Consider the following 7,622-nt stretch of genomic DNA (forward strand, 5'->3'; position numbering starts at 1 on the left):
TAAGAATAAAATTACTATAATACTTTAAGATAGTATTATTAAAAAGATAATAAAAAACTTATTATATATTAAGTTTATTAAAAATCTATTAACTAAGTTCTTAGTAAGCTAAATATAAGTAATATAAAAGTTTATATATTCTTTTAAAGTCTTATTAAAACCCTAAAAGATAAACTTTTTAAATAAGATATTAATTATACTAATATATATATAATTACTCTATATATATAGAGATTATAAGAGATTATAAAAAAGAGGTATATAAAAAAGCTTACTAGTTATTTTAAATTATATAAATAATTATATTTAAGTTCTTTAAACTACCCTTATAAGAATAGCTTATAACCTCCTTAATTAGTAGATCTAAAAAAGTACTATCTAAAAACCCTATTTTAAAATAACTATTTAGTAAACCCCTATATAATACTTAGTTCTAATAGTAAGTTACTTAACTTCTAAGGAACTTAATACTATAATTATAAGAAATATAGGTATATTTCCCTTAATTATATTAAACCTTATATATAGTTTATAAGTAATAACTAAAACTTAAATCTAAAAAGGGGTAGGATTAATACTATTATAATTTCTTATATATTTAATACTAAAAACTTAAGAAATAAATAAGTATAGAGGTAACCTTAAAAAGTATTATATTAGAAATTACCTTAGTTCCTATAAACTAAACTATTAAAAATTAAGTAATTATACTCTAAGTATATAATAAGTTTAAGTTAGTAGTTAATATAGATATTTATACTATAATTAACTTTATATAAGAAGACCTTATTAAGAAACTTTTATTAAAATAAGTTACTAATATTATAGTTCTAAAATTAATAGATTTCTAAGAGAGATTTATACTTACTAATAAGGTTTATTAGTTTATATTCTTCTTAATTAATAACTAAAACTATTTATAAAAGATTTACTAAATATTTATTACTAGTTTATACTTTAAAAAAGTAAGAGATATCCTTTTATTTAATAACTTAATAAGTAGAGAAAATATCTATATAGATATCTATACTTATACTTAATTATATAACTATATCTTATTTATTAAACTAGAAATAATAGTATAAGAAATTATTAAGAATAAATAGAAAACTTATATAATATACTTAATAAAAGCTTTAATTCTAAATAAGAAGGATATTAATACTTTAAGTAAATACTTACTAGAGAATAAATATAAAAAGAAGATCCTTAAAGAACTTTAAACTTTTATAAATATTTTTAATAAAGAGAATATAAAAAAAGTCCCTAAATTAAAAAGAGTAGTATATTATATTAAGTTTAAGCTTAGTAAAGAGCCTTTATATAAACTAATATATCTTATATTAGTAAAGTAACTATAAACTCTTACTAAATATATTTAGGAAATAGAGGTAGCTAAATATATCTACTATTTAACTAGCTTTATAGAAATATTAATTCTATTTATTAGTATAGGTATAAGCGTATTTAGGGGCGTAGTATATACGCCTATATAGTATAAGGTNACCTATTAGTATAAGTATAAGTATATTTAGGGGCGTAGTATATACGCCTATATAGTATAAAGTTATAGATAGGTTTATATTATAATAAAAGGTAATAATCCTAAGTATTTATAGGTATTTAATTATATAGATAATAATAAGGGAATTAATATATTATAATATCTCTTATTATTATTCTTCTTAGGTTACCTCCTCTAGTAGGGAAAAGTGAGGGGAAAGATAACCTAAAACGTAACTTACTAAACTACTAATTATATAAGGTGCTTATATAACTATATATATATTAGTCTTATAGGACTAGCTAGCTAGTAAGGGTTACTATAAGCAGTAAATATTATATTATATTAACTGCGTTAGTGGTGATATGTATATAGTTAACTGCGTTAGAGGTAGTAGCTATAATTACAGCGTTAATTACAGAGGGTAGTACCTTATATAATTACTAATTATATAAGGTACGCCCAGCTTAATTAACGCTATAATAGGCTAGCGTTACTAATACTAATAACTTTCTCTTTTTACTAGTGTTAATACAGTTAATAGTAACTATAGTATAGTTTAAAAAGAAGTTATTAAATAATATATAACGTAAAAAGTAATAATTATTAGTAATTATAGTAATTACTTATAACCCCTACTATAGTAGTTACTCTATAACTATTACTTAATCCTACTTTAGGCTAGTACTAGTAATTAGCACTACTTAGACTTATATAACCTATCCCTCTATCTATATTATTACTAAGTTTATATTAAGGAAGTATATAAGGTATTAGTTAGACTTTACTTTAGTAAAGGTATTAGTGAGGTTATTATTACTATTAATCTATTATATTTCATATAACTTATAGTATTTATATAACTACTATAGAGCTATAATATTAATTATTAAATACTTCTCCTTTATAGAGCTTAGCTTAATAAGGTATTTATATAGTAAGTATAAGTTAGTATAGATAATAATAGGTATTAGGAGTAAGCTAAGCTATTTAGTAATTATTTAGAGGGTTATAGAGATAGTATAAGCTATATTAATACTAATAACTATACTATAGACCTTAGAGGCTAGTATACTTTAAGTAACTTACTTACTTTTTATTAAACTAAAGTAGATAATATTACTATTAATTATAAATTTATTCTTATTAGAAGGGGTCTTATTAGTAAGAATAATAGTAAAACTAAGCTATAATATAAGGTTAGTATTATTAGTAAATAAGCTATTAATAAAGATAAGGAGTTTAGTAGTTAATAAGTTAATAGGTATAAATATTAATCCTTATACTAGTAAATCTATCTACTACTATAGTTATATATTAAGGGCCTTAATATTATTAAGTAAGGGGTTTTAGTACTAAGTAGTAGTTAATAGATTATAATATACCTTAAGCTAGTAGATTAATATAATATATATATTATATATATATTATTTAATATATTACTTCTTAATAGTATTAGGGGTAGTATTAATATTAATAAGGGTAAGCTTTTTATTTTAGCCCTTTTAGTAGAGAATAATTATACCTAACTTATTAATATTAATAATACTATTATTAAATATTAGTAGTTAGTTAATAATAAGTTATTATTTAGTTTTTACTATAAATAAGGCTTTAGTTAGAGCTTTATCCTTATAAGCTAAGAATTTAATATTAATAAGACTTAAAGTATTATTAGTTTATATATTAATAACTATAAAGTTAGGGTTAACTATTAAAAGGATTAGAAAGTAGGGGTTATAGCTTAAAGTAACTATTTAGAGAACTTCTCTATAATAATAGCTATATATAGCTTACTAATAGGTATTAGCCTTAGTAATACTATAGAGCAGCTTAATAACTCTTATAATAATGCTTTCTAAGTATTAGTTATAAATCTAAATAAATAAGTATATTAGGATTATTCTATTAAGCTTTATTACTAATTAGATATATACCTATATTATATTATAAAGCTAGAGGATCTTATTAGAAAGTAGTAATTATAGTATAATAGTGAGGATAAGGTATTAGCTTATATACTATATTATTAGTAACTATATTAAGATTACTTCCTTATTATTATTAGTATATCTCTAGATAATAAAGTAAGACTTCTTATAAGACTTATTAGTATTCTTACTTTTAATCTTATTAACTATTTATAATTAGAAGATATAGATATTTATATACTTAATAAGGTTATATATAATTATTTTAAAGATACTTTAATTAATAAGTCTCTTAACTTTAGCCTTATTAGATTACTTAAAGGGGTAGCTAGGTATATTAATCTTACCTACTTTATAGAGCTATATAGCTAGGTTAAGGTTAGTATATTTTTTATTAGTTAAAAAGACTTTATTAATAGTGAAGAACATAATAATAGCGTTAATATTATTAACCTTTAGTATAAAGTTAATATTAGGGGTAAGGTTAATATTAACTATCTTTACTATAGGTATCTATTTTTATAAACTTTAGTATAGTTTACTTAGGGGTAGCCTTAGGTATTCTTCTCCCTTATAAGGCTAGCTATATTAATATAGTAGTAGTAATATTAGTATTAGTAATCTTTTTTAGTTTTTTTTTACTAGTGTTACTAATACCTTAGAGGTATTTAGTAGAGAGTTAGTATTAATAATATCTTTATCTAAGTTATTATAAAAAGGCTTAATATAAATTAATTAAAACGTTCTTAGTTTATAAGGTAGGTTAAGTATATAGTCCTCCCTATTAATAGAGAGAAGCTTATATAGGCTAGCTTAGCTTTTATTCTTATATGTTAGAAGGTATAAGGGTACTTCCCCCTCTATTCACTCTATACTAGAGGGTTTAAGGCCCTAATACTCTATACTAATACTTAATACTAGGTAATACGCTACTAAGAAACCCTTTATAGGAAGAAAACTCAGGCTACGTTACGCGATACACGATTAAGTAGACGATGCGCGCGTATATAATACTATATAATAATTAGCTAGAGGCTATTAGTACCCTACTATATATATAGGTCCCCTGAGGGAGGGGCCCACTTTTTACAGCGGGTCCTTAACTAATTAGGAGATAGGAAAAGGGGTTCCTATAGTTAGGATTAAACTAACGCCTATACGTTTAGGTAACGCATAGGCTTACTAGGCGCACACCACTACGCTATATAGGTTTTTATTCTCATATTATATAAGAATATCTAACTATAATAAGAGGGTAAGTATTAATAATATATTTAAACTATTATAGAAGGTAAGAGTATTAGAGACTTATTACTTAGCGTATATATAGTAGAGTTTATTAATAGCTTTTTATATAGCTTCTTAATATTTTATAATACTTAGAGATAATACTAAATCTTTAGTTATTTAAGGGTAAGTACTAAAGATAAATAGAGTTAGGATTAAACTATTAAGCTTAGTAGTATTATTAATAGTTTTAATAGTTATCTATAGAGCTTACTTATAAGGGATAGAAAGGTCTTTAGTATAGATAATATTATAGGTATAGTATAGAGTAATATAGTAATATTTAACCTTATTAATATTATAATAAGCCTTAATAGGGACTTCTTTAATAGTAATCGCTAAGGTATAAGTAGTATACTTAAATTTATAGCTATAGAAGTTAGTATTAATATCTATAATAATAAAGTTAAGAGGGCTTTAGTAGATATTAATTTAGTATATATATAGAGCCTCTTAAATATACTAAGTTAATAGATCTTTAAGGAAATAAGCTATATTAAAGCTAGTAGTATTATTAATAATATAAAGTATTAGCTTATTACTATTAAGATATATAATATCTATAAAGATCTTATAGTTAAACTTATAGTTATTATATAAAGTGAATCTAAACCTTTTAGGTTAATTAGTATAGAGTTAATAGTACTAATAGACCTTAGTTAGATAGATAAAGAGGCTTTTATTAACTTTATACTTAACTTTAATAAGGATATATTAAAGTTTAGTAACTAATAAGTAGCTAAAATAGTAGTAAAGTTATTAAAGTTTAACCTTATTAAGGTAGTAGTAAGTAATTAACTATTCTTATTAGAGAAGTATTTAGAGATACCCTTATTTATAGATAATTAGAACTCTAAGGTCTCTCTACTTTATAATATTATTAAGGTTATTAAATATAACTTCTATTTTATCTATATTATAAAAGTAATATAAAAAGAGTATATTTATTAATATAATATAGAAGGTAATAAAACTAAGTAGTATAGGGACTTTAATAAATCTTAAAGAGTAAATAGGGTTATTAGGGCTAAATCTAATAGTAACTACTCTTATAGTATTAACTTTAAGGTTTAGTATTAATTATTAAAGTATGAGAATTTAAAGTTAACTTATTATTAAATATTTAGAGGTATTAGTATTAAGTAGGATACCTTAGAAGATTATTAATTTATACTTTCTTTTAAGAGAGAACTATAAGATATATTCTTTAAGCTTAATTATAGTATATAGATCCTACTTAGTAATAGTATAAAAAGTAGTATTATTACTTAATATACTAATAATTTTAAAGCTATTAAAAGTAATACTAATAAAGTGAGAGGTAAGAAATTATTAATTTTTATTATCTAAACTATCTAACTTATACTAGCTATTTTTAGTATTAAAGTTATTAATATTAAGAGTACTAAAGTAGTTTAATATATCCTTATTATAGCTATTAATAGGAAGGTTATTAATACCTTTAATACCCTTATATTATACTAAAAAGTAATTAAAAGTAGGGGTAGAGATATTCTTATTAATATATATTTACTTAAAGTAGTTAAAAGTTTTATAGTAATTTTTAATAGGGTATTTTATTAACTAGTAGCTTATCTCACTATAAATATAGTACTTCTTCTTAGATTTAAGAAGTATAGGTTAAGAGTAATATTAACTATAAGGTATATATAGGTAATAGCTAAATTAAGAGCTATAGTTATAGCTATTATATTAATAATTAGTCTAATATTAGTTATTAATAGAAACTAGATTTATTATAAAGTACTTATAAGCTTAGCTTTATATTATAATATTAATAAATAATTAAAGCTAGTTAGTAATACTCTTATAATCTTTAATAAAGTTTATAAGAATATAGTTATACTTAAGTATACCTTAGTAAGTATTAAAAACTTAATTATAAAGAGTATTATTAGAGTAGTAAATAGTAGAGAGGGTATATTAGATAGTAATAAGCTTATTAAATACTATTTTAAGGTATTCTATCTTAGTTTTACTAAGGTTCTCTAAGATTATATAGTTAAAGGTAATACTATACTACTTAGAGAGATATACTTAATAGGACTCTTTAGTCTTAAAGTAGGTTTTAACTTTAGTAACTAAGCTAGTAAGGTTAATAGGTATATTATTACTATAAAGCTTATTATAGTAGTAGTTAAATACTTTACTCTTAAGTATAATAAAGAAGGTACTTAGGGTTTAAAACTAGTTAATACCTACCTTAATATAGTAATTCTTAAAAAATAAAAAACTTAAAGTTAAGGATATTATATATATTACCCTTAAAGCGTATATTATTATAGTATAACTTTATAAGATCTATAAATTAATAAGAGGATAGTTAGTTATATATAGCTAGGTTAACTAAGTTATAATTAGTAATATTAATATTAAAGTTACTTAGAGGGATAAAAGTAGTTAACTAATAAGTTCTAAAAGGAATTAATCTATTTTAAGTAGGGCTAAAAGATAGTATTATATTAGTAGAGGTATAAGTAGAGTTAACTAAAGGTATTAGGGGAGGTTTAAGCTTAATACCTTAAATATTATTAAAGAAATTAGTGTTTTTAATAGCTTTCTTAAAAGTAGTAATTTTAGAGGTTTTATTATTAATCTCTTCTATAATCTATTTATAGAAGTTTTAGTAAAGAGTAATATAGATATTAGAGGTAATAGAGGTACTATTTATAGTAATATAGACTTTATTAGTAATAAAGAAGTCTCTAAAGTTCTTTATAGTAGTAGGGTTATAATAAGTAAAGGTAAACTTTAGTACTTTTTTAAAATTAATATATATTTAACTTTAAAGGGTAGAGCTAGTGAGGTTATTAAGTTAATAATACTCTATATTAAATAGAAAGTATAAAGTAAGTTACTATTAAGTAGTAATATTTAAC

This window comes from Colletotrichum gloeosporioides (assembly GCF_011800055.1).
Source record: "Colletotrichum gloeosporioides strain Lc1 chromosome Unknown consensus_51, whole genome shotgun sequence".
NCBI classification, from domain to species: domain Eukaryota; kingdom Fungi; phylum Ascomycota; class Sordariomycetes; order Glomerellales; family Glomerellaceae; genus Colletotrichum; species Colletotrichum gloeosporioides.